The sequence below is a fragment of the Bombus pyrosoma genome, linkage group LG9 (assembly GCF_014825855.1).
Source record: "Bombus pyrosoma isolate SC7728 linkage group LG9, ASM1482585v1, whole genome shotgun sequence".
NCBI classification, from domain to species: Eukaryota; Metazoa; Arthropoda; class Insecta; order Hymenoptera; family Apidae; genus Bombus; species Bombus pyrosoma.
In genome coordinates this window covers 10962948-10989321 of record NC_057778.1, presented here as the reverse complement: position 1 = coordinate 10989321, position 26374 = coordinate 10962948, and the positions used below count along the sequence as shown (strand labels likewise).

At 38.8% G+C, this 26374-nt stretch overlaps 1 protein-coding gene and 1 non-coding gene across 4 annotated transcripts in view; both read left to right on the top strand.

Moving 5' to 3' along the window:
- The window catches only part of LOC122570748 (neuroligin-4, X-linked-like), a 223234-nt gene that overhangs the window by 60001 nt on the left and 136859 nt on the right, over positions 1 to 26374 (top strand). The gene's annotated exons all lie outside the window — the stretch shown is intronic.
- Positions 4226 to 4332, top strand: LOC122571279. Its single transcript, XR_006318015.1, has one exon. It is a non-coding gene; the product is annotated as a U6 spliceosomal RNA (small nuclear RNA).

The following is a 26374-nucleotide window of genomic DNA, read 5'->3' as shown; positions in this document are numbered from 1 at the left end:
TATTTTTTAAATAATCTACGATGTACGCAGTGCATCGATGTGTATTTTAAATATACCAAGCATACATCCATCGATCGTTCGTTGCACAAGTCATTTAACGCGTTCCATTTGCAGTGGAAATCATGAAAAAAGAATCGAAAGAATGGTCGAAATAAAAGAAACGTCCGATTCGGCCGATCCATTAAGAAAAATTAGCATACGCTCGGCGTGAGTCGCGCGCTATCGCGAGCAATGGTACGGAAGCGGGAATTATTTTCTCTAATCCAATTAGCGGCACGATAAAAGCTTACGCCCTAGTTACTGTCCGGCAATCGGTCTTCATTAGCCAGACCAACTTTTCCTCGAGCTTAGCTGAAATTAAGCTCGCGTGCTGCGCGCTAATCGCGCGATAACGAATCGCTTTGGAAACGGGATCTGGCCCGTTCGAACGACCAATCGAAAATCGTTTTTGTTGCTTTCCAGCTGTTCTCGTTAATCCTCGAACGATGGGAACGAAGTTTGAACTTGGTGCACCGGATTTTCGAAGTGACGCGTTTCGAGCCGGTCAGATTGATGCACTGTTGGGAGATCAAGCTGGTAGTTTGGTCGAAAAGGTGGTTTAAGGTGTGAATAAACGTAGTTTGCCAGGTGTGTTGAAAGCCGTGGCGAAGTCTGAAGATCTGTTTGCTTCGGGATAATAGCAAGGAATTTTATTCTTAATTGTTTCACTGCTCGATAAAGTAATAGAACGATGAATTTCAATTCTCCTCCTTTCTTATGGCTACTAGGAAGATGTTGGTACTTTTGGAAAAATTAATGTTAACTTTTATTCTATCGAATATATTATTTTATATTGTTGTAATTGCATGGATAAAGAATTTTACATATAATACGTTTAAGAACACACTGACGCATTTGAGAATACACATACAGGTGTCAGCACATATTTTAGGTGATTGAGAAACGAAGCTTCGATGACTTTTGTGTCGTACAATGCTTTGTAACAGTAATGAGTACCTACTGCTGTTTTTAAATTTGCCTACTACATAGACACGCGAAATGAAATCAAATCACTAAATTCGATCGCTCATAAAGTTTCGAAGTTCATATAAATGGAAGATGAATTTATTTGCACGTTGAAATGAGAAATCATTTTGTGCGGATATATGAAGATAGATAGACGTGTAGATGTGTAAATATCGTATCCACGCAGAATTCATTGTTCGATATTAAATAGCAAACGGGAGATATAAACGTAAAACATTGACGACTGATACAGATTAATCACATCCAATTACATACATATATGCCAGTTCAATGGACACCAGCCTGCATATTCGAGGAATCTAAATTTCAATTTGAATTGTATCCTTTATTAGATTAGCTGGAAATTACGCGTAGTTGAACTACAAATAAATTTTCAATTCGGTAATATTAAGTCAAATAACCTTCCTCTAGTCGTGTATAATGAAGCATAAATTTTAGACAGTTTTTTAATTTATTCCCTTGCATATAAATAAACTCAAGACAGAACTGTGGAATGCTAATGACAGTGATAAAACAATTGGGTGTTTTAACGATATACCAAAAATCGTTACCAGATCTACTATATATCAAAAACCGATTAAGTGAATTTTTCTTCTGCTTTTCTTCTTTCGTTTATTTTCCTATTCTTCATCCACATATATGTTGGACTTTTATTTTCTATGTACACATATATTGGCTTTATATCCGTTCTATGAATAATGCTGATAACAATAATAATAATAATAAAGGTGTTTCATTTTCACTTTTATGCTCTTCTAAATGTGAAAATTTCGAAAAATATTAAATATCCCTGAATTCGTTGTAAAATATCTTGTTGCACGAAGTATTGTATATATGATATGATAAAATTTTTATAAAATTCAATCGAAACAAGTCCCCAAACGTTCTTTACGTCGTTTTTTTTTTAATAACTTTTTAATGACATAAAAATGTCAAGAGACGCTTTCTACATTTAAAAATAATATCTTGGTAAATTCGAGGATCGTAAAATTAACCGAGCAACGTGATCGTAGATGAATATTGAAAAATTCTTCCTCCTTGCTGTATACCACTCTAACCATTCTTTAGCCAATCCCCATAAACTATCTGCCGAGACGTACTTCACGTTCAATTAAATCCTTGGAGGTTTATGACCAACATATTCGTTCTGAATAAGTTCTCGAAATACGATCATTGATGGTAATAAATCGTAAGAATATGATAGTGTTCAAGGTGGAATAGTAGAGACATAAGTTATTATTACCATTATATTATCGTCATAAATGAAATACTGAGAAAGTCTTAAACACTTTATATTCGAGGAATTACCGATTTTAATAGCCGCAAGAAGAATATATTTCAAATAAAGCAGCTTCATGATATGTACATGAAACATTTATAGTATGCTAGCTGCGTGTAACCTTTTGAATCTTTTGAATCTTGAAGTTGGGTGATTGGATCCTTTTCTAACGGACTATATCTCCAAAAAATTATTCTTTTTTTTTTCAGTATTCATATTTTAATTTGTTCAAAGTCCTCGTTTATTCAAATTTCACCTCCGAATAGTTTTAGTTCTGCTATATAAATCAAGTTACAAGTACACTCGCTGTATAATAATTACCAAACAATTACTACTTAAGACGATGAGTTTCAAAATGTAAGTGATTTATAGATTAACGAGATGTTTAAAAGTTTATAAAACATTTCAGCTTTGAAGGGTAAACACAATTTGATGTAACGACTTGATAACCAAGATTCTACGAAATTATCAGGAAAGCGAAACTTTCCCTTAAAGTTAACCGAAGAATCCGTTAATAAAGCAATATCTCCTCTCTACTTCGAAACATCTCATGGTAACAACTATGTATTCGGATAGTTTCCACGGGAAATTTATTCACGCTTCGTCAAGCTAAACAATGCAGATGCAATTAAGTCGCGACACTCTTTACGTTGTTTACCGCGCGCTTAACGATCTCACTAAACGCCCGGATCTTTTTATTACGCTCGATAAAAGTTGCTTCAGCCGTGAGAACTTCGGCTAGCGTTTCAGCACTTAATTTACAAAGGTGCCATGAATTCTTATGGTTTCACGCGATCCACCCGTAAAATTCAAAGTATTAACGGCCGTGGACGAGGTCATAAATGCCACTTCAGCAGCAATGTTTCGATAACCCGCGTTAATTGAACGAAAGTCTTAACGCCATTGTAAAACGGTTGCTATGAATTATGAGAATATAGCACGATATTTTATACGTGGAACCGTAGGGACTCCAAGTTATTGGCCAGCAATTTATATAGATCATATTAAGGATCACAGGTTATTTTTTCTTCTAGAAAATTTTACCGCCTATTTAAAGTTTCATCTTCCATTTTCTTTTTTCTTTTTCTCCTTTTTTCATTACCGACGAAACGAGTTATATCACGCGCCTTCAACAGTCCGCTCGGCAGGAAATATCTCAAGAAATTTCGATTTCAAAAATCCTACAGAAGTCAAAGCACGAGGCGTCGATGCAATTTCTCACAAACACGCACAATGCGAATGGTGAGAAGGAGGAAGAAGGATCCTTGTCTGCATTTTAAACGTGGATTTCAATTACGTCGGCTGGTTCGTGACATAATCTTCGCGGGCAGGACACGACAGGGTTCAAGGAAAAAAGCTCGCCATCGCTTACTGTCGTGCTCCCACGACGATTCCGTATCCTGAATACTTAAAAGGAGTCGCGAACCCACTTTGAATTGTAAAACAAACCAAAGCGATACCGCCGAACTGCTTTCCCCCCTCTTCTTCTCCTGCTATTCCGATGCTTTCTTCTTCCTCGTTGTACGAAGTATCGTAACGGAAAACAAAATCTCCGCTTGGATTTTAATGGTCCTCTCGACGACGACGACGACGAGAATGATCTTCGAGAGTGATCTCGTCGGAGCTCTGGATCGGAGAATATTCTGCTGCTACTGAATAGAATGTTCAGCGAGGAGGTCAGTAGGGATTGTACCTCGAGTTCGAGATGTTCGTTCGTACGTTCTTGCACCGGGTCGAGCGGCAGGGTGAAGTAAGAGAGTTTGTTAGGAGATTCGGCTTTTTCTGAATGTGGGTGAAAAGGTTTGGCGTGTTAAATTTGCAAGTTTCAAGTATGTATACTTGTTAAATAGATGCTACATTTATACTGTACGTGTGAAAGTGTATGCGAGCGTTGAAGGACGTCCAGGTCTCGGTTGAGACGTACTTGCTTCGGCAGTACATTTACTAAAATTGAAACGATACGAAGAAGATTAACATGGCCCCTGCGCAAGGATGACACGCAAAATCGTGAAGCGTTCCACATTTTTTGAGTCCGACGGTACTCTGCTGTTGCCGATTATTAGCAGCTGTTGTCCATGAGGATTTCTCCACGTGCAAAGAAAGAGGAAGGTCTCAGTTGAGACAAAAGCGATTAAAAGCGGTTAGAAGTTATTAAAAGCCGTTAGAAGTGATTAGAAGAGATCAGAATAGAACAAACAAGCAAGCGAGTAGGTTATCGAGTACTTCGGACAATTACGTACACGTAGAGCTGAATAATTTGTAAATTAAACTATTTATTTTTCCAAATCATCTCTATACCTTAACAATACTTCTCGATGGTAATTGAGGAACAATTGGTAGAAAAAGAAGTGATATGAATTGTTTTCGAAGCGAGAACATTTTTGGAACGTTTCATTCACGTTCTCGGAAACCTTTGTATCTTCAAGACTTTCTGGAAGACTCGCGTTTGTTATTTGGAACATGATAGTTTATAATTATTGAGATACGTATAATTTTATGCGCTAGACTATATTAACCGCGTAGTTGCGATACATGTATGTGAATATGAGTGTATGGAAGTATGTGTGTGCGCGGCGCCTAGAAAACAAAGGAATGTAAACTGTTCAGTTAACAGTCTGGTATGGAAGAAAGTGGTGAGACGCGTGCAGATATGTATCGATGAATATCTTTGAAATCGTTTATCAAATAAATATATAACTATTCTAATATAAATTCTAAGTGTAAATTTAGTGTTCCTATACCATTATTTCGGCTAGTAAGATCCAAAATTCTCAACAATAATAATTCGATTTTTAAACAAGATATATTCGTACAAGACTCTTTATATCGCGAGTAACAGACTATTTTCATTTGACTTATAGGTGGAATTTGCATGCGGGACAAATTTGTTATGATCGAACAAATGCGTCACATTTCGATGCGCGGCAAACGATGCGGGTGTACAGAAATCCCGCGGGAATCTCTGTGGAGTTATCCGGCTATGTAGCTGCACGGTTTTTCGCAGTTGACGAGCTTCGCCGACAAATGACTCTCAGGTTCGTCTTTATTATACGGTTGGACCGTGGCGATGAGAACGCCGCGGATGGTCGATTTGCTTTCCGAGGGAAAAGGAGGATCGATTGAGCGCAGACCAGAGGTCCGCCGCATGCGTGTCGCGATCGCCGAAACTTCATAAACTATGCGAAGTCTCGTCACGTTTGAGGAACATGGGATCGATCCAAGGAGTTGCAGACTAGCGATAACCGCAACGTGGCCACGAAACAGTTTCAAATGTATGAAGTTTCCTGTATATCTGAATTCCGGCTCGCTTTTTGCGGATCGCCGCGAGTTATGCGGTATTCCGCCTGACTTTCCGCTTTTTACGCGAATTCTTTTATCAGTTTCTGTCTGTTCGTGCGGAAGGACTAGGGCACGATCTTCTTTGCTGATCATTAAAGTATAGTTACAAATTATTTTTTTTTATTTTTATGAACAATATCAAGATGTTTTTTGTAACCTTCACCTGTTCAATTGATGATTGTTTATTTACTTTTATAATGTCTGCGAGATATATACTCGTACTAAAAATATCTCGCGATTTTTATATATATTTTCCGATTCGTCTCTGTTGAGATATGTATAATTTTCTGTGCTGGGCTAGGTTAAACGCGCAGTAAGAATACTTGTATGCGAGTATCAGTGTGTGGGAGTATGTGTGTCTCAAAAACAGATGGATGTAAACTGTTCAGTCGTTAGAAGCATCTGGAAGAGTCGTCGGTTAACAGTCGGGTATAGAAGAAAGTGCTGAGACGCGTGCAGATATGTATCGATAAATACAATAAAGATCGTCCATTAACCCTTAGAGTGCTATGGATGAATATATGCGTCTGGCGAAAGCCATCGCTGTGGACTAAGAACGCATATATGCGTTTGTCAATTTTTCCGAGCACCTACGCACAAGTAATACTATTACGTTTGTGTGAGATAAATATAAATGCATTTCAATGTTAATGCCGCGTTCGAAGAAACTGTCTTTTCTTTTTTTTTTTTTTTATTTAATACTTTTCATTCACAATTTGTCCAATTTGGACATTTGGTAGAATAATCGTGCCGACACAACACAATTGTCAAGAAGAAAATGTGTTGTTTGTGTGAAAAATAAGAGAAGGAACGATAGAAAATGCGATGTCGGATTACGTATCGATGATTGTTTTGAAATTTTTCATGCACAACTGAATTATTAACTTGCGTTATATTTACTAAATTTAGTTTTCTAGTTTATTGTTTTCTAGTTTACTACCCAAATTCTAGTTTATTGCAAATTTCAATGTTTATAATAAATAATTAATACTAAAAAATAACGCTCTTGAATCATTCAATCTCGTTCAAAAGAATTACTATAACTTATTACGATTTGCGCTTTGAATAGTCAATCAACAGAGTTCGGTATAGCGAAAAAGTATTCAGTCCACAGCGATCGTCAGCGCTGGCAGCGTGCCGTCCGTACGGATGGCATAGGCTCCGAGTATTCAACACTCTAAGGGTTAAATGTATAACTATTTAAACATTAATTAAAAGTGTAAATTTTGTGTTCCCATAACATTATTTCGGCTTCAAAGGTCCAAAATTCTCAACAGTTTCAAACGAATAAAATCGCGATAGTGTAATCTCATAACAGTGACGATGGAATTTCAAAACGTTTCGTATAACACATAGAGTATGGTTACAAAAAGTATCTAGAACTGTTGCAATACTATCGCGAGCCCGTATACGAAATAAATTTAACAAAATTCGAGGAAAAGTCTTGCCAAAAGGCCAGTACCAGCTTTCGCGACTCTGTTCTCGGGTTACATCAATCCCTGTGTCTGATTGTATTCCGGTTGAACGTGGTTTTCCATTGACGGAAACGAAGAAAACCAACGTTTGGAAAGGGCTGTGGCGAAGTTAAAAAGATGAAAGAAAACGAGGCGGAGAGAACGGAGACATTAATCATTGGAACAATATGTTATGCTTCAAAGTCAGATGCAATATTTCCTGTCATACAGATGGAAGCAGAGCCGTGTGTCTCTTGTCTCGTGTAAAATAAACTATCCGACTGTTTTTCCACCAAGCCGAATCTGCCCAGCCACGCTACCTGATAGCAGATATTCGCGTTCCAACGCTCTGCATGAAATTCGATTTATAAGTTCTATTTATTATGAGCTCGCTAAAAGTTCTACGTACGAATTGCAAATCAGAATCCTTGATATCATTCAACGTGGCGAATTTTACTTCTTACGATCGGTAAAAAGAGTCTTTAAGAGTCGCAGTGATCGATCAGTGTCAAGAAAGTTTATTGGTTAGTTTCGGATCAATTGCAAGGTATAAATTTGAATTGTAAAATGGCAAATAAAATCGAAGAATAAATATTATAAGCAATTGTCAATCAATATATAATTTTACTAATTTTGTACGATCTTGTTATAGTTTTAGGCTTCTAAGGAATCTTTTCGATTTTCAAAAAATTACTCTTCCAATTCCCTCGATTCTCAGTACCCTACGATAAACATATTTTCCTTTCAAGGACACTTCTTAATTTTCGGCTTCTTTTTATCTTTAGTAGAATCGCGAATGTTCTACATGTTGCTCGATGCAACTCCCTAATTAATGAAACTTGTCGTTGGTATACAACTTGGAGAATCCATCTTAACGCCATACAACATTCGCGTCGCTTCAAATGGAATACGAAACAACGTAACCACACAAGACGATCTCTGCGCCCCAAGTCATACTGCAAAAGATTCACAATTAGCTCTAATTAATTTCCAACTCGATCATACGCGAAGAGGACTGAAAATTAAAAGGGAGACACTCTGACGTACCGTAAGCAAGCTGTGGTCAGACGCTTGCCAGAATTGCAATTACTCACGCGTTTCATTTACGTAAAACAAAGTTGCTACACCCTTCGTATCGTATCGCTACTTTACCACAATATTACTGTTTCAACCATCATTGTATATGTTACTAATTATACCGGTATTTACATTTACGCTATACAGTTAATGTGATGCAAAGATAGAAGCAAGATATCCCATAAGTTTCGCATAAGTCTTTAATAAAATTATTATCTGAACCATTAGGAAGGTTTCGCGTGGACAAGTCTGAATCTATGTGGTTTTCGACAGGTTCGACGCTACTTACGCAAAACAGCCCGGTTCTCACCAAGCAGGTAAAAACAAAAAGTATCCAATTTAAAAAAAAATACAATTTGGGTTCTCAGAAGTTCATACACAAAAATGTGATTCGCGATCTTACTAGTATTTTCATGGCATTTATTTTCAGTAATATAATCTCACTATCCTATGCGGTAGTATCATATATAGATAATAGATGAACAACAATTTCTGTTTTATATGATTTTATTGAATTAGGTACGATCCATTTCGTTATATTCCTATTATTATGTTCGTGCATAATTCAATAAACTAATATAAAATAAAAAACATTGTGCGTCTATTATTTCCTTATAAAACGAAAGAAATATTTCGGACAACTTAGTACGTCTATTAGCGACGCTATTATATCCACACTGCACACTGTACGCAACTATTTGTGCCAAATACAGCCTTCTTCCTTATTTGTTAATTATCCGTCGTTATTGCACGGATTCTCAGAGAACGACTTGCATTCACGGAAATTCCAATTTAATACGCGACCCCTGGTCGCGGTTACCGAAGTAATTTCAATTTAACTTTTTAATTATAAGTCGACACTCGGAGATAGGTCGTCGCAAGGCTTGTACATTTTGTTGCCTACGGCCGACAACGTCCTGTAATTTACCACGAACCAAATTTAATACCGAAAAGCCATCTGTTCGTGATTTCAGCGTCCCTTGGCTACGAAGAATGGGCACCGAGGGTGAGTTTCGTTCTAGTTTCTCGCCACGTACCACGGGAAATTTGAAAAATTTTAATCTTTCAAAGCTGTCCTTCTTACCGCGACGAACGATTTATAAGGAGGAAGCTTAGGGCTCTGTTTCAACGTCGTCAATTTTTCTCTTACAGCCAAGTATAAAATGTAATAGCGTAAATTTGTTAAGTATCGTCGCTAAATAACGCGAAAGCAAACGCGTGAATTTGTCACGCGTTTGTCGGAGAAAAGCTGAAACATCGTCCCCTATCGACTTAGCAAATGATATTTTTATTAGGCTGAGTAGATGTTGAGAAATTGTATAGCTACGTGTGTAGAACGGAGCTGTTTAATTAATAAAGTTAGTGTTTGCTCAGTGGGTGTGATAACTAGCATTCTGCTGGTTTTGTGTCAATACGGCCTTTAAGCTGATCGTTGATTTATGGTAGCGATATATTCGTTAGTTGAGTTTCTGTTTCGAAACTGTAACAAGTTTGCGCGAAGAATAATTTGCCTTGTTCGTTCACTCGACTCCACACTTATTAAGTTACTTCGAATGTACGTTTCGAAAATTGTATCCCCGTGGCAAGCCAGAGTTTCGCTTTAACGTTCACCAAATTAAGTTTACTTTTAATCGAAATACAGTCGCTCTATGCACCAAGACCACTTCGTAGCAGGATATCAAAAATCTTGTAAACTTTCTCAAGCTAAAGGAAAGATCGAAAAATTGACGTTGAGAAATGGGGAATTTCGTAATTGAAAACAGTGGCGATCAATGTTTGGCTCGCGCGAAGATTTCTTTCCACGTATCGAGATGCAAATTGCAGTTAATACGAATTCAGCAGAGTAGAAACCAAGCAATGCCAGGGAAAATTTGTTTTACCGCTTTAATGCGTTGTTTCGTGGCTCAGTGAGAAGAGTTCAAGCTGGCTGGTCGCGGAAAAAAGGATGCACTTTTGAGGGAACATAGTGTAACGACGTTAAAAAGGGCGATACTTTTTCGAGGCCAAGCTACGTAGACCGTCGCGGTGTGTAACATTATTCCAAGGACGTTGTTTTGTGCGTGTCTCGGTGCTGTTTCAAAAGTGTCGCAATTATGAAATCGTAACCTCTTTTGTGCGTGTGCAGAACACTTTTCTTTTTCGTAATACCAACTTCCTCTCTACTACAATCAGGGAATAAAATATTTGGACGATCGAATGCATGGACAAAGGAAATGCAAACGTATACGTTTCGGCGAAATTTATTTTTGAATAAAACGTTTCCGATATTTTACTGCACGGTAACATTAGACGATTTTTAAAGGATTCGACGTGAAAGAGAAAATTCGAGATATTTTCGTATACAGACTGGAGCACAAAAATATTTGGACACTTAACGTAGGAAAATTTTGTGAATATATTATACGTACGTGTTATACATTTTTTTTGAAATTTTATTGATAGGACCATCAGAATCGTATTGGTAAAGCTTGAAAATAATTTGAAAATGTATTTGATTGAAATGTATCACATTAAAATATCTTGTAGATTTTATATATATTTTTAGTTTCGTTTCAAACTTTCATCTAGTAAAATCTGTCCACTTTAATTCGCTTGATCTTCGATAATCTAAATGATACAAATTGTGTTTTATTATAGTACTAACAAATTTCGAAATGTTTCGTATATCACGTACGATATTATTCGCTAAACAATTCTCTATTTTTTATTGTTCAGTGAACAGTACTTCCGTGAACCATGTGTTGCGTTATTTCGCTTCTTTCCTTTTATCATACATACTGGAGTGATAAATATTCATGATGCTAGTATGTCTGTGTCATTCAGTGGAAAACAAGACATCGATATGTGCATAAACGAGGATATATGTATAGGCGAATTTCAAAAATTACTGAACCGAAAAAAAAAACAGAAACGTGAAAAAAGTGTTATCGTTGAAATGATACGCCGATCGGGCGTCGAACAATGATAAAAAAAAAAAAAAGAGGAAAAAATTTGGAAAGGAAGGAGGACTCAATTGTCCATGACGAACGTGAAAAAGCGTGAAACGTAATGGCGTCGATACAGCCGAAATAACGTTTCGAGATCGTAACTGAAAATTGTTAGCCGGGATGAGCGGCGTTTCATAAAGTTTCTCTACCCTGATGGGGTTGCTAGTTTTCAGAAAGTTTTACATAAAAGTTGAAAAAATGAAGAGCCAAAATAATTTCGTAAAAAAATTTCACAATTTTACTATATCGATCATTACGCTCGATTTTTTCGTGTAATTGTAACAATACATTTGCATAGAATATCGATGAAATAGTTGGAAAAATGTATTCTATCTTCTTCCTCTTTATCTGTTTTCATTAAACAATTTTATTTTGACACATCTATTTTCTCGCTGAAAACTAAAGCGAGATTGAGACATAAAAGATTCAAGCACCGCAGCACCGTTAAAACAGACATCGCGATAAATCTTCACGTCCAATCGACAAATCCACCATTCGGGTTTTAACCTCGCAAACTTGGGGCTATCAGATCTGAAATCGCGATAAGACATGGTGACAATCGATAGCTCGCTCAGGATTCACTCAACGGCCAATGTTTCAATATTTGACACGGTTCGCAGCTGTTGAATAAATAGCGGCTCCTCGTGGCGGCTAAGTGCGCTCGTGTTTTATCTACATCTTGCATCGAGTTGGCTAAACGGTTTTCGTATTCGAAACAGAGTAACATCGTGGTACAGCGAAGATGTATTGTCACCTGTGTATGCAGGTGTTCGCACGGTGAATGGTTGGCGATCAGAATCAAGTTTCAGGGAGTAACGTGTCGTAACACTGCACTGTTGACAGGGTTAATTGCGTAGGTTGTGCGTAAATGTTTATACGTGGACGCATCAACTGGTTTGACAGCGTGAATCGTTTAAATACCTCGCTCTGCTATCAGAAAATCAGACATTTCAGCAGACGCGTCGAGCAGATCTTTCATCTTCCTAAAGTTCTGTGGTTTGGTACAACGAGACATTGTACAGTAGAATACAGTAGATTGGGAAACATTCTGCGTAGGATCAAAGTTAGAAAAGTGAGGTCATTGAAATGGAAGTCGAGGGAAGAATCGACGTTGTTGGCTGATATAAAACATTTTACAAAAGATTGTAGAAAAAGACGCGATATTATAAGACGAAACAGAGGGATTGTTAGGATCGCGTCATAGACACTGGATGTAAGTATTGGGTTGGCAACTAAGTGATTGCGGATTTTGTCAATATCACCTAATGACGAAATCCGCAATCACTTAGTTGCCAACTCAATGCATATGTGGCAGCATTCGACGACGGAACTTTCCGACGGCTTCGCGAAACAAAGTGCTATACCATCAAAGCGTGAGGCCGACATGCCCAATATATCATCGACATCCCTACGGTTCTTCCGCCGAATATTCGGAAGAATGCATACGCGGCAACGGTCACGGACGTCTAAAAAACGCGTGCGTAGTGGAGATATCGAGGGGCAACACAGAAAAGAATCCGTTTGATTTTGAACAAAAGACTCATTCCGTTTGGAACAGCGAAGTGCCAAGGGTCTAGCGTAACAGCGAAGCAAACACATTCGAGAAGCGTAGTTGTTGGTTTGTTGACTGCTAATTGTTAAATAAATTATATTGTTGAACATCAGGAGTATTTCTTGGTCTCTTAGATCTAAAAATCACCTCACACGTATAAAATATCGTTGAAGGTATTAAACTTGCATAAAGTTTCAGCTCCGATCTCGCATTACCTCGATGCCTAAATTTCAATCTAACGCCGAAAAAGGAATATTCTATGCACCTTTATATTCGTTTACAATTTGTCATATATAATATTTATATTTATATTACGTTAGATTATTTATTACATATAACAGTATGGCAGTAGAATTCTGCTCAGTCTGAATTTGACTATAGTTGGCCAATCGACACGTGACAGTAACGAAAGGAATCGATAAATGAAACGATCGGGTTTAACATCACCTTTGCGATGGTATAAACGTCGAAAATTTTGAACGTCGACGGATGTGATTTCCAACGACCACGGACCATTTGCCGTGAAGTGGCTGAAATAAAAACGGAATTGCACGGCATCGAAAGCGTGTCCCGGAAATTTTATAACCGATAGCGCGCCGGTTTCTTTATGCTGGCCGTAAAATCCTCCATTGGAGGTGGGATGAACGCGTCGACGGAATGTTAAGAGCTACGATGCCCGAGGAATTGTTTAATTAAACTAAACGCGGCCCGTTACTGGGTAAAAGTACGGGCCTCGTTAATTTCAACCGCCGCCGCGCGGCAACTTGAAATTCTACGTTGTCTACTTTATCGCCGGGACATTCTGCGAATTATTAGAGGGGAATTTAGCGCGATCTTGATGAAAGTTTAATTGTCCGGATTGCACAAGCGAGTGCAAGAAGGATTTCATCGTTGATGTAATCGTGGAAACAAGCTTGCAAGTGATTTGTTTCGAAGGGCGAATTTTGTGCGAAGCCCGCGAAGCGAAGTTTCAGCTTTTGCGAACGGAACGTTAGAGCTTTGGGAATCGCTGTCAAAATTCCGCGAATAGGATACTAAATATAGTTCGTTTGGATTTCGAAGAACATGGTTTGCGGCATTACCTGTGCTTTCAAAAGGGGATTATGTGCAACTGTAGCAACTGTAGGGGAAGGGAATTTCGATTTGATAACTACATCGTCCTTCGTTCGTTTGTAGCGATTAAAAAGCTGATAAAATCCATTTCTACCTGAAACAAACGGTCTAAAATTAACCAAAATTTAGATAATAAAATAAAAATATAGCGACTGAAGGATTTAAATAAAAACTTCAAATATGAAACACAGTGCATCGAATAACGACAAAATCATCTCTAGAGCACTAGCAAACTGTCCCTGAAACGGTTCCATTCGAATCTAACTACAATGTGGCAGTGTCCTCCAATCAAGACCAGTAGTCGACCAAAAAGTCCCGCCATTATCAACCACTCATTCGTCAGCCATAAAGGGTAACCAACTCTCGGTAGAGGAATTAACGAACTCCGACGAACTCTGCTGAGAGGATCCAACGTGTTCCACTTCCTCTATCCTTCTGCTCTGCTCTTGGTGCACGTCTAAAGGATCGTGACCAGCTTCGAAACGCAAAAATCAAACTAGGAGAAGATCAAATAGGACAGCTACGTTCTCCGATGTAAAGACCAGATAGATGTCCAGCTACAAACGTACATCAAACACGCAAAATCCAATGTGAGTTGGCACGTGACATGTGTATGAACGTGTACTTGTAACTGCAGACTCGTGCTCCGTGCTGTCTTTGACGCGTAAGAAGTCTCGATATCGAGAGTATAGTGAAAATCATGTAGTCCATATTTAAGCTATAATATTTTACCAAACGCCCTACTGGACAAATTGTAAAATTTAAATAAATAATAAATAAAAAAATTGTAGTCCAGCTATATATTGAATGTTTCGTTTCTTCCTTAAGAAGATTTTTTTTTTTGTTAGGAGAGTGAAAAATTTATCGAATGACCGTTTAAAATGTTTCAGATAAAACCAATAAGTATTTCAGATGGTGCTTCTTATTGGCCCACTCTGTATGTATGTAACTTCCCAAAAAAGTAAAGTAGTCGAACAAACAACCGGTAAAATATACCTGAAAACGTTTCAGAGATCTCAAAGAGCGAATTTGCATTCCAATTAATTTCGCCGTTGCTCGGCTGTAATATTTTAACGCTGGTAAAAACCTGCATTACGCGAACTTGCCCCGGCGCCTATAATCGATATCAGGAATCAACCTATTAGATCGTTGAAATGGCCGAAGTTTCTGCTTCTATCGGTAATTTCAGAACGGCGAGAACTTTCGAGAGCTACGATCCAATTTGAATCTTGTGTTTTTGAACGTAACTGTAACCATCAGAACGTATATACCAGTAGTAGAAAAAACAACCCCTGGATTTGTTACAGAAAGAAGAAACGAGAGCGCTTTATACTTAAATTTCCAATTTTTCTCCATTTTCTCTCTCTCTCTATATATATATATCTTTTTCTCTGTCGCTCTTTTTTATTCATGACAATAACAATGGCGGAACAGGAATTTCATAGACGTCGAAAAACCGAGCGCTGGAAAACGAACTATTCACCATCGTTCGTACGTTCGGTTTGATCCATTTCATTCTATTGTTCCATACGTGAGGCATAAGATATTAAAGGGAAAAAGGAAAGGGAAAAATTAGTCCGTTGCTACGTTTCCTCTGTTAAAAAAAAAAAATTACCAGTAGATTTTCGAGTTTCATTGGACCATTAAACTGTTAAATATCAATATCTAGGTATTCTCGATCGTATATGCTACCTTAGCAAGGTATTCAGAGATTAAACCGAATTTCTATCACTGTATCGTATTTTATCGTGTTCTACGAATTCGAAGCTTCACATTGTAAAAACATTTTCTTGAATAAATCCCTGCTTGAAATTTGAAACGACAAAGAACTCTGTGAAGCTTGAATATACGAAAAGTTATCATAAACCTCTCGTTTCGATGCATCGTAACATCTCTATCTTTCGGTTTATCGTTGCTTCTATCGTTATGAGACTTCTCCTAATGAAAATCAGTCATTTAAAATTTGTTAAATACGTTACAGTAGTTCGATTATTTTGAAATACTAGGGAAAATTCACGTACAGAGGATTCAGAGTTGAAATCGAACTTCTACTATGCTATTTTATCGCATTCTATAAACTCGTGAATCCATATCGTAAAAAAATTCCCGCGAATAAATTCCCAACTGAAATCCAATTCAACGGCGAATAGAATTTCTAAAACGCGACACACGGATGCGAAAACCCATTCAAGTTCTCTCCGCCATTTGCTCTTTAAAACTAAATCGCCTAGAGACCGCCGTATAGCGTTAGCTGTATCGTTGCCGTTTAAAGCTGTGTGTAGAAAAAAAAAAAAAAAGAAAAAAGGGAAAGACACTTCGATAACCAGCTGCAGTTCGAAATATAAAAAATATTTCCACTTCCCGTGGGAGGATGACCCACGGTCGTGGGTGATAGAAAACGAACTGGAGGACGAAATGAACGCAGCGGCCGTAGTTTCTCCTTTGAATTCGCTCGATTGCGCGCGGATTAACGTTGGCCGGGGCGAAAAAGAAACGCGTCGCCGCGGGAAAATGTCAATATCAACGGTGGTGGCGAAAGAGGATGGCGAACGTGAAGGTAGAAAAAGAGAAGAGAGGAGAAATGAAAAGAAAAGAAGGAAGGAAAAGCAAGGGGGAGAAAAAACGACGAGGGAAAACGAGACGCGGAGCGAGAGTGAATAATTCTCGCGTTTCACGGCGCGGCGTGGCGTGTCTCTACGAACACCGCATTTTCTCGAGGCTGGTTCGCTCGCGAGTTCGCTGCTCCTTCAGAGCGGAGGCGTTTAAGCGGCTTAATTCCCAATAAGCTGCAAAGCTGATCTCCGCTGAATTCGCCATCCTCGCGTCACCATGCCGGTCACCTTAGCCTCTCGTTGTTCCACGTGATTCTTAACGATTTAATTCTCGAGTATGCGACATAAACGAATTTGAACATTATATCTCTTTTTCTTTATTCTTGTTGCTGTTGCCATTCAAGTAAAGGTGTCTTTGTATTCGGAGGAAATTTGGAGGTGCGAAATACGCGAACTGCATGTTTAAAGCTGATATACTATGAATTTTAGGAACTTTTGTATTAACATCGTTTACTATACTGACAATATTTCTTATATTTCTTATTAAATGCATCAGATGTATAGAATTAGAGATCGATATAAAACTCGAAAGACGTCTAGCAAGCTTAAGTTTCGCTACTACCATTCGGAATATTGATACGTTGAAACCTGAAAGTAGAGACAACTTCGGTAGACGCGACCGGTGCTGGAACATTATCTGGAGCAGGCGCGTTTCCGAGGAAACTTGGCCAAGAACAACACACGGAAAAGATATCCCCCGAACCAGTCCCATCTCCGTCCGAAGCATTCCGAACATTCTCCTGGTTGCTTTGTCTTCGATTCGTAGCTACGAACCTCGTATAATAACGAAAAAACATTGTACCGACGAAAACGAAAGAGGAAGAACCACGAAAGACAACAAAAGTTGCCTCTCGTTTGAATCCAGTCTACCCGCAACATTTTAAGACTAATAAACGAGCGAATCAGCAGTCCGGCTCCTACTCCGAGCCTGCGTTATCTTTCCATTCAACGTGGAGAACTGAAGATTTGAAATCGTCTGGTTAATACTTTCCTGCTCGATAACGTACCACGTAATATGTCCTGCTCGATTTAAAAGCTGTTCTACAGTGGCTCGCGAAATTATTCGGAAACTTGTAACGATAAGTGAGCGTGCATATTTATGCAAATTCGTATTTTCATGAATATAATTTAAAAAATGGAACCTAAATAGAGAATTGTCATGGTCATCAAAAAGTTATAGCGAATATTATATCGATATTTTCCATATTTTTCGATATTGTATGTAGTATTTGCACCGTCGAATTTCCTATAAATACAAATACAAATCCGCGCTTTATTTATGACAGAATATACGAAACGAAACAATTTTTATGTAATGTATGTAGAATTATTAATTATTGATGTTTGTAATAATCGTGGAATTTTATCTTAACTACTGCCCTTTTAATTCATTTCTTTAATATTCTCGCAATTATCCTTTAATTATCTTTTAATTTCGATATCTGAACTCCCTTTCACGAACTCCTTTTACTTCACAAGATCGGAATGAAGCAATTTACATACAATTATTATTTATTGATACGTATTACCCGGACGTTGCGATATTCTTTCAGTTATTTACGCTTTCATTTCTCATTCTAATATACTTTTCCCGGTCTTTGCGATTTTCACGGATATTAATTTAATATACGTATAAAATATTCTCCGAAATCGTCGTGATATAAAATTATTCTCATCGCTGTACAAATAATTATACAAAATCAACGAAACGTATATTCTCGTTGAATTACATTTTTTCTATAAATATCGTCTCGGCCTTGGTCTTTTAAGAACACCAAACCGAAAGAGTAAAAGTTGAGATCTCGTTTATCAGAAATCGCACGGTGAAAAATGATAGCGAAAAACATAGGAAAAATAAAATTACGACAGATACACGAAACATATTGCTTCTGAAAGTAAGAAATGGGTTAGCTTGTGGCTACCAAAGAAACTAGTAGTCTGCCGCGTTTTTCCGCCGGACCTCGAGGGTAATTGACTTGCGGAGAACTCAAAATCTTGCCGGGAACTTTCCACTGGCTTCTTTTTGGTCGTGTGAGCGAGGACTCTTAAACAGTTGAAAGTATTATGACGCTGTTCGGGATAAGAGTTATGAAGTTTCCCGTACATCCAACCAGTCGGTATTCGCCGAACTTCTGGTTCTCGCGAACCAAGAAGAGAGAAGGTAAAATCACGAAGAGTGAATGGAACGTTAGTGTTAGCTTCTAGGGAAGAGAAAGTGAGAAACGCGTGGTACGCTGGGTTACCGAACACGACGTAATCGTGGAAAGTTGCTGGGAACACGGATAAGTCGATTAACGGAACGAAGCTTTTGGATTATTCTGATAGCGCAGCTACGGTCCGTTTAACTGAATGATCGTGTTCTTCAAGAATAGTATTGTGAATTTTAGCTTTGCGAAAGAAAACCTTGTCTTATTCAGCTACAGACGTTTACATTTGCTTACAGTTTCCAATGAAATTTCTCTGCGAACTTTCTAAACCTAGACATTTTCTGCATTAAATTAGTCGCCTTTCTCTGCGCGGGAATTTAACGCGCTAAATTAAAGAACAAAGTAAATCGAGGAACCATTCGACGTATAAGCCAGTGTTAGTCGAACGATTCGATGGAAAACTTGGAGGAAAATCCGTTGGAAGTGTCGCGTATAGCGAACATCGATTGCACCGGTGTTCGGCGAAGATAACGACGGGCCAGCGAAAAATAATATTAATCCATTGAGTATGCATTATTCATAAGACGACACACGCTGTGCGCAGATAGAATGTCGGTTTATCTGAAACACGTGCACACGTACGCACACGCGAGCCGACCAGCTAGCGAAATGAACGTTAGCGAAGGAAAAAGGAACAGGCAGAAACAGAGGTAGGAACGGCGGAAAAGACTGTTCCTCGTCACGTAACAGAGTTTCGAGAGTTTTAACTCGATCATGCCCGCTGCTGATGGATCGGATAAGTTGGCAGGGCCCGCGATTTATTTTCCTCCGCGGGAAAAGAAGGCGAATTAGGTATTCGACGAAGGTGACTCGTGGAACGAGCTAGCTATTCATTCTTTTCCTCGAACCCCGTGCGCGAAAAACTCTACCATCCTCGCGAGTTACGTTTCCACGCGGCGAGATTTATTATACGAGGAAACTTCGTCCAAAACCGTGGATTTTATTTCGTTGTTACCTCACGCAGCAACGAGCTATGTGTGCAAGAGCTATGTATATGTATAGGTGTGCACAAGCGTGGAAGAAAACGAATTGTTAAAGTTTGTTAAGTCCAGTTTACAGCATGGAACGATCGATGTTTGTGATTTAACGCGATTTAAAAGCTACGACGCAAGCTTCCGCTTCTATACATTTCGTTGGAATATTTAGAACGAAACAAATGTTACAGATGTTTGATGATTAGTCATCGTTCGGTTTTATCGTATCGTGTTAGCGGAGAAAAGAATTTCTCGATGAGCGTAAGAAACGTAGTCGAGCTGTGGCACAGTGTAGACCGGGTAGTTCGTAATAATCGACGTTGTAATTAAACCATGCACCAGCCGCCCTTTAATATCCAGCCTTTGAGTACTCGATCGAGAGACTGGTTCTTGGTTTTGTCCGTAAGGGTTGATTAAGCCTGCAGATTGAGTTGAATATTTCAAAGAGTGAATTTGGAAATTCAAAAAGGGCCGCGTAAACGTGTAATCTGGAAGGAAATATTAGATTTCCCGAGTCCGACGATGTGCAGACTAAAAATTCGGAAACTTCTACGTTCGAAGTTTGTAAAATTCGAAAGATCATTTAGTATACTTTTCACGTCTTTTACCATTTGTACGAACCAACCAAATTTATGCATACCAACTATATACATATTAGTAAAATACACTATAGATGTATTTATTTACACGTATAAAATCTTATAATACAACATATATAACATATATTTATTGAAACAAATTTCTACTTATTCCATGTCCTCGGTTACGTCCATAAACATACGAGTTTGCATACGGTTCTTTGTATTTACTTAAAAAATTAATACTTTCCAGTTATATCACGTTCGAACCAAAGATTCGCAACTACTTTGCAAACTCGTAAAATGGAAATACAGTGCGTAAAAGGACAAAGCTCCGAATACTACGAGAAGCCCTCCTTTTTCATCCAAGTATCAAAATTTCAATTTTTTTTCCAAAAATTCATCACTGGGCATCCCTTTCTTCGAGCCGAGCGAGAGAGAATTTTCCCCGCCATAATCGATTTCACCAAAAAGTGCGGAATATACAGGCTGACTGTCACGAGACGACACGGTTGGCAAATTCGATAAGAGAAACTTCAGCTCGGACGTGGCTGGAATAATTTCCCGAAACACCATGAAACCACCCCTAACAAGATCTCTCCCAACGAGAGAAAAAAGAAATACGTCGAGCAAGGGAAAGGGTGCTTAGGAAAATCTCGTTGACATAATCGAACGTATTCTCTGGAGATGTGTAACCTCGGAAGATCTGTCAGGTAAACAGGATGTCGGTACACACGTTTGTTATGCATGCGCCGGATATGCATACGATGGTTGAAGGATGCATATGTAATCTCGCGTGAATATGCAGCGTGACGCGATTACTGGTGGCAGGCAGAGCTCGAATTTGCCGCGACAGTGCATTTTTGCGATTGTTCCGTCATGATACGTGCGAAAGAATATCGTGCAATGTCCGTTAGTAAAGTTTGTTGTGTGTGTGTGTGTGTCTATGGTTGACAGAAGATTGACAGAAAGTCGACGCAAGATGCTCGTTACATAGACAATGACCACATGCTACCTTATCTTTGCGCGAGATATTTCAATGACCGGAGAAAACAATATTTTCAAGGATAATGATATGCTCTATGAATATAGGTAGATACAGTATACGTGGATAATTTTATCAAGTGGATAAAAAATGTACAAAAGAAATGTATAAAATGTGATGCTGTGAGTTACTGACACACATTGGCATAGTCTTTAAATTACCTATGCATACATTTACGTTAACAGTGCAACATTCCAAGTATTATATTAATACATTCCAAATATTATAGAATAATATGCACGTGTATTTTCCAAATTGTCAGGAACATAGAAATTCTTAGGATTTCATCGAACTCGCCTCCCCATTTATGGGTTGATAACGCCGACTATTTATTTGATATTAGGTTGTCCGAAAAGTGTCTTTCTCTTACAGACACGTGTTTTACAACGATGCATCTTTATACAAACACGAAACCCAATCCGTCGAACGTTGTGATCTTCATTTTGATAAAACAAAATGGACCACTCGTAAATCGATAAAATAATATAAAACGGAAAATGTTGTGTATCCATTATTTCCTTATAAAACGAAAGAAACTGTTCAGACCACCTAATATTTGTTCCCGAGGGTACCGTATGAAACGCCTGATCCTTAAATTTCCCCTCTTTTCCGAAGCTACCCTTCTCGAAATACAAATCAGTCGTACCAAAGTTTGCTGTTTCACAGAATCTGTACTCTAACCTCGTACATTACCTCTTCGATATTTTTGTCGCGCTCGGAACAAACGATAGAACGCGGCGCACGTGACAAGTTCTCCTAATTAAACTATATCGTTGTTGAATAATTTTCCGATCGTATCCGATACGAGGTCGTTTCACGGTGAAAAATTAGCAGGGACAAACAATGACAATCTCGGCCAAGGCGATCCTGATATTAAATTTTCCTCGAAGCAATTTCGAAGAAGAGAGAAGATTCTACGTAAATTTCGAAGGAGAACGAATTCCGCTGAAGAAATTTTTCAGCTGCCTCTCTATATCTCTTTCGCTACCATGTCGAGTTGAAGCGGACGTACCGTTTGATGAATGGTTCTGATGGATAGTAGGATTACGATCATCCTTCATCGAAATTGTTCGTTACTCTGAAACTGCACCAGCTTCTTGACTGGATCGTGTTACTAATTCCTTGGTGATTCCAGGATTTTTCACCTCGACGGTTTTTATTGATTCGAATGGTGAGTAATCGAGAGGATTCTCGATTTATCGGGTTAGTTCGTTTCGTGTTTGATGAAGTTCTTCGTTCCACCGAAGATTTTTCCTTGATAGATTTTTCCAAAGTCCGTCGCCCGGCGATAGATTTTTCTATTCTAATGGATTATTAGCCGATGGACGATTATATAAATTAAGCGATCAAAGAACTGAAGGATATTATCACATACATAAAATATAATACGAGTATAATAAAGATAGAAACTAAGTAAACGTATGTATCACTTTTCAATTTCAATGGAATAGCATCTAATAAAACAAGTAATAAAACTAAAAATCTTCCTTCTACTCCGCTTAAAATTTACGTAGAAGCTCTTTGCAAGAGTAGAGGAGATTTAATATTGCGATCGCGCAGCTGGCTCATCGCAGGAGTGCATTATCGTTGATGCAATTCGTGAGAGTGATAATAAAACAAACACCCCTTTCGTTATTATACGTCGCTTTCTTATACACCTCTGATAAGAAATTCTGCCACGAACGTTGTAAAAAGTAATTTTTTATTCGATCGGTCCTCGATGCCCGTAAATACAAAAACCACGATGAAATATAATTGTGAGATATTTATTTAATAATAAAAACGAGCCAATAGAGTGTTATTTTATTTCGTTATTGTCACTCTATAATATTGAATATACTTCTTATCATTTTATTTAATATTTCACCATTTAATAATTCATACAAAAGTCCATCTGCGATCCAATATCTCCGCAAAATGATAAAAATGATGGCATTCGAGCGTTTTAGCGTTAACCACTGAAAAGTTTTCATCGATGAATCGGCCCATTCAATTCCCTATTAACTCTCTGCATCGTTACAAACGTTTCGTCCTCTCCTTCGCATCCTTCGCGAAAAGCTTGTTCGCGTTTTTGCAAAAAAGAACCTATTTTGTTCGATATCGCGTTTCATTTGCCGCGTATAAAGCACAGCTCTACAGAGATGTAGAGACAAAAGGGATCCCGGCAAGTGGCGAAATTTCACCGAATTCCAAATCGACGATTGATTAATCGTTAAATAATCGTGCTAGACTGCCTGCAATTTTAACGCGTTCAGGAAGCTTTAAAGCGGAGGATGTGGGCCGAGAATTTTCCGGAATTTACGACTCCCTTTCATGACCCCATTCTTGAGCAGCCTCGCTCTCTTCATGCATCCTGCAGCTGCATCCTAACCAGAACCTTTTCTCTGCCTGTGAAAATGCATCAAAGGGGCGTCTGGTCTCTCTGCGACCCACTCTGCCGAAGATTCGCCGAGGATCTTCCTTAGCTATTCGCTAAATCTCACGATCGTCCTGCGATTCTTCCGTTTGCTCTTTCGCGCCCTCGTCTTCCTTTGCTTTGTTACAACTCTCTTTTCTTCCTTATTTTCGCATATCTGTTACGTAAATTATCAACTTGTCCACAAGCCAATTCTTTGCTCGAGGAATTTACAAATCGTACTGTGTTCTGTACATTTTCAAACTTCGCGCAACGAACTTAAATCGTCAAACCTCTTTCTGTAGCTCAGCTTGTCAATCGTATTTTCTGCTTAAAAAATACCTCGCCGTGGCAAAGCTCGCGTATTCCGGCAAATATGAAAAAAATTCCAGGCATTGTAACGAAAACGATAAATCCTCTGTCCAATTAACAACCTGAAAATTCCGGCGTCTCTGCAGTCGGTTCATTAAAAATTACAACAAAAACCACGAAATTTTTCCTTTTCTTTTTTCCACCTTCTTTCTTTCTGCAATCATTAACTGGCTCGAATCTACACGGTCTCCCGTATAGTTATACGGGCAACCTCCGCATTCGAGTCACGCGAACACGCAATATTCACGCTGCGATACTCATTCCGTTTCTATTTCTCTCTCATCAAGAATGATTGATGCGAAACAATATTAAACGTAATAATGTTGCACGAAAAAATTATTTATTAGAATCAAAGAAACGGTCGAGTCTCGCGTTCCTTCATACGTGCCTGGAAAAACGAAGAATCAGATATCGAATTTGTCTACGTCGTTTTTCCATGTCGAACAAATCGTTCGATAAAAAAGACAATTTCTTTTGACGCTACCATGTGTTTCTACGTACCAGTACTGTTACGAATTTATTGTACATATATTTATGTATATCGCGTGTGAACGTATGTACGCTATTATCCTTTTATACGAAATCCAGTTGTGGGCCACTTGTTCGTTAGAGTAACTTACAGCTCGCGTGCTACGGAATGCAAATCGTCGCGTTATCGTCCGGTATTTCCAGCGCGCTAACAAGCCGCTGGCCTGATAGTACGACCGTTTGATAACGCGTTTGTATCGGCTAATTGAACGATAACAGAGAGGTCCAAGCGTATTACAACATTTTAGCGACGTGCTCCGCACTGCTAATCGCCGGCTTTGTGAAATGTAACCGGCTATTTTGCCGGAAATCGCAGTATCGAGTTAAACGTAACGATTAAGGATGCAAGAGATTGCGGTTTGTCTTTCGTTTCGATGCTGCACTATCTGTTTCTTAAGGTAAATTATTTCGATAGATAAGAGGACTGTGCATTAAAGGCTTCCGAGTAGTTACACGAAGATAAGATTTCGAAATTAGGAAAAGCAATGTGAAGTCGTAAAGTAAGTCGATGTAAGAGTCGGTTAAATTTTAACCTTCGGAATATATCGGTAGAGAAATCAGTGAAATTTCACATCTACTCGTATCTACTCATTTTACTCATTACTAATTATATATGTAGCATCGCGGACAAAAGGCCTAGGAGTTAGCGGGTGAACCACATACAATGTCGCGAGAGCCGAGGCGTCTCTTCGATCGTATGGTTTTGTAAAAAGGACCTACGTGGCCTTGGCCACGAGCGGTCGCGGATCACGTGCGTGGTGGGTCTACGTGAAGACAAAAGATATGCAAGAGCAGGTCAGTTTTAGTTTGGAAGTCGGAGAGGATAAGTCGAGAAGTCAGAGAGTGCGAGTTGCGTTGTAGAGTATAGTGTTGCTAGCGTTGTCGAGAGAGTGTGGTCCGCGTGAAAGAGAACGTTGAATCCGTTGTGTTGAGAGTTGTGATGGCATGCTAATGAGCGTTTTCAGGGCCCTTTCCTGCAAGCGCCAAGTACGGCCACCGTGGAGGTTTTAGCCGGTACGAATCCGGCACTACCCGGCGCCCTCCCCCCGGAGGGCGCGGGGCTCCTATGAAGGTTTCCTCCACGAAAAAGAAAGAAGATTGCAGCGTGTTATTGCGACTAGTTCATAGTAAACTACCATCGTTTTTCTGTCTATATTTGTACAATCCATTCATTATAAATAAATCACAAATATCAGGATATAATAACAATATATTCCATAGACGATACTACATATATGTCGGAGATGAAAGGACATCGGGGCCTCCCTTTTGGAATGTTTGGGAAGCTCCCCAGTACTTTAGTCCAGACTTTTATTATAGCTACAATTAAATAATAAAACTGAGAAATAGTTGTATTGTTCTAACCCGAGTATGGGTGCCCGAGGTTTATGACAGTGGGCTTGGGCTCCAAGTGACACAGCGGGTCACTGAACGTAGCCACGGTCACGGGAGGGACGTGTACCTAACAGAGGTATGGAATAATTATATAACTCTCCTTAAAAACAAAGATTGACCCGAGAGCTATAGAGAGGAGCATATAAGGACAGTTCCACTTGGACCGCGGGTCAGTTCATTCAGATAAGTTCTACTTGTACGTCGAGTCACGTCGCATTCGTCATCCCGTTGGCCGTGGATTCGTTACCGAACCTAAATTCATTGTCATCGACATCTCGTTTATGCGATCGCCGTTATTACTTGTTAACTCTTGTAATAATCACATCTGTACCAATAAAGATCAGCTAGAATACATAACCACGATGGCCAATTCGAGTGAAGATTCGTCAAACGGCCAAAATTCCAATGCTAATCCGACACATATATATCACCTGATTGAGA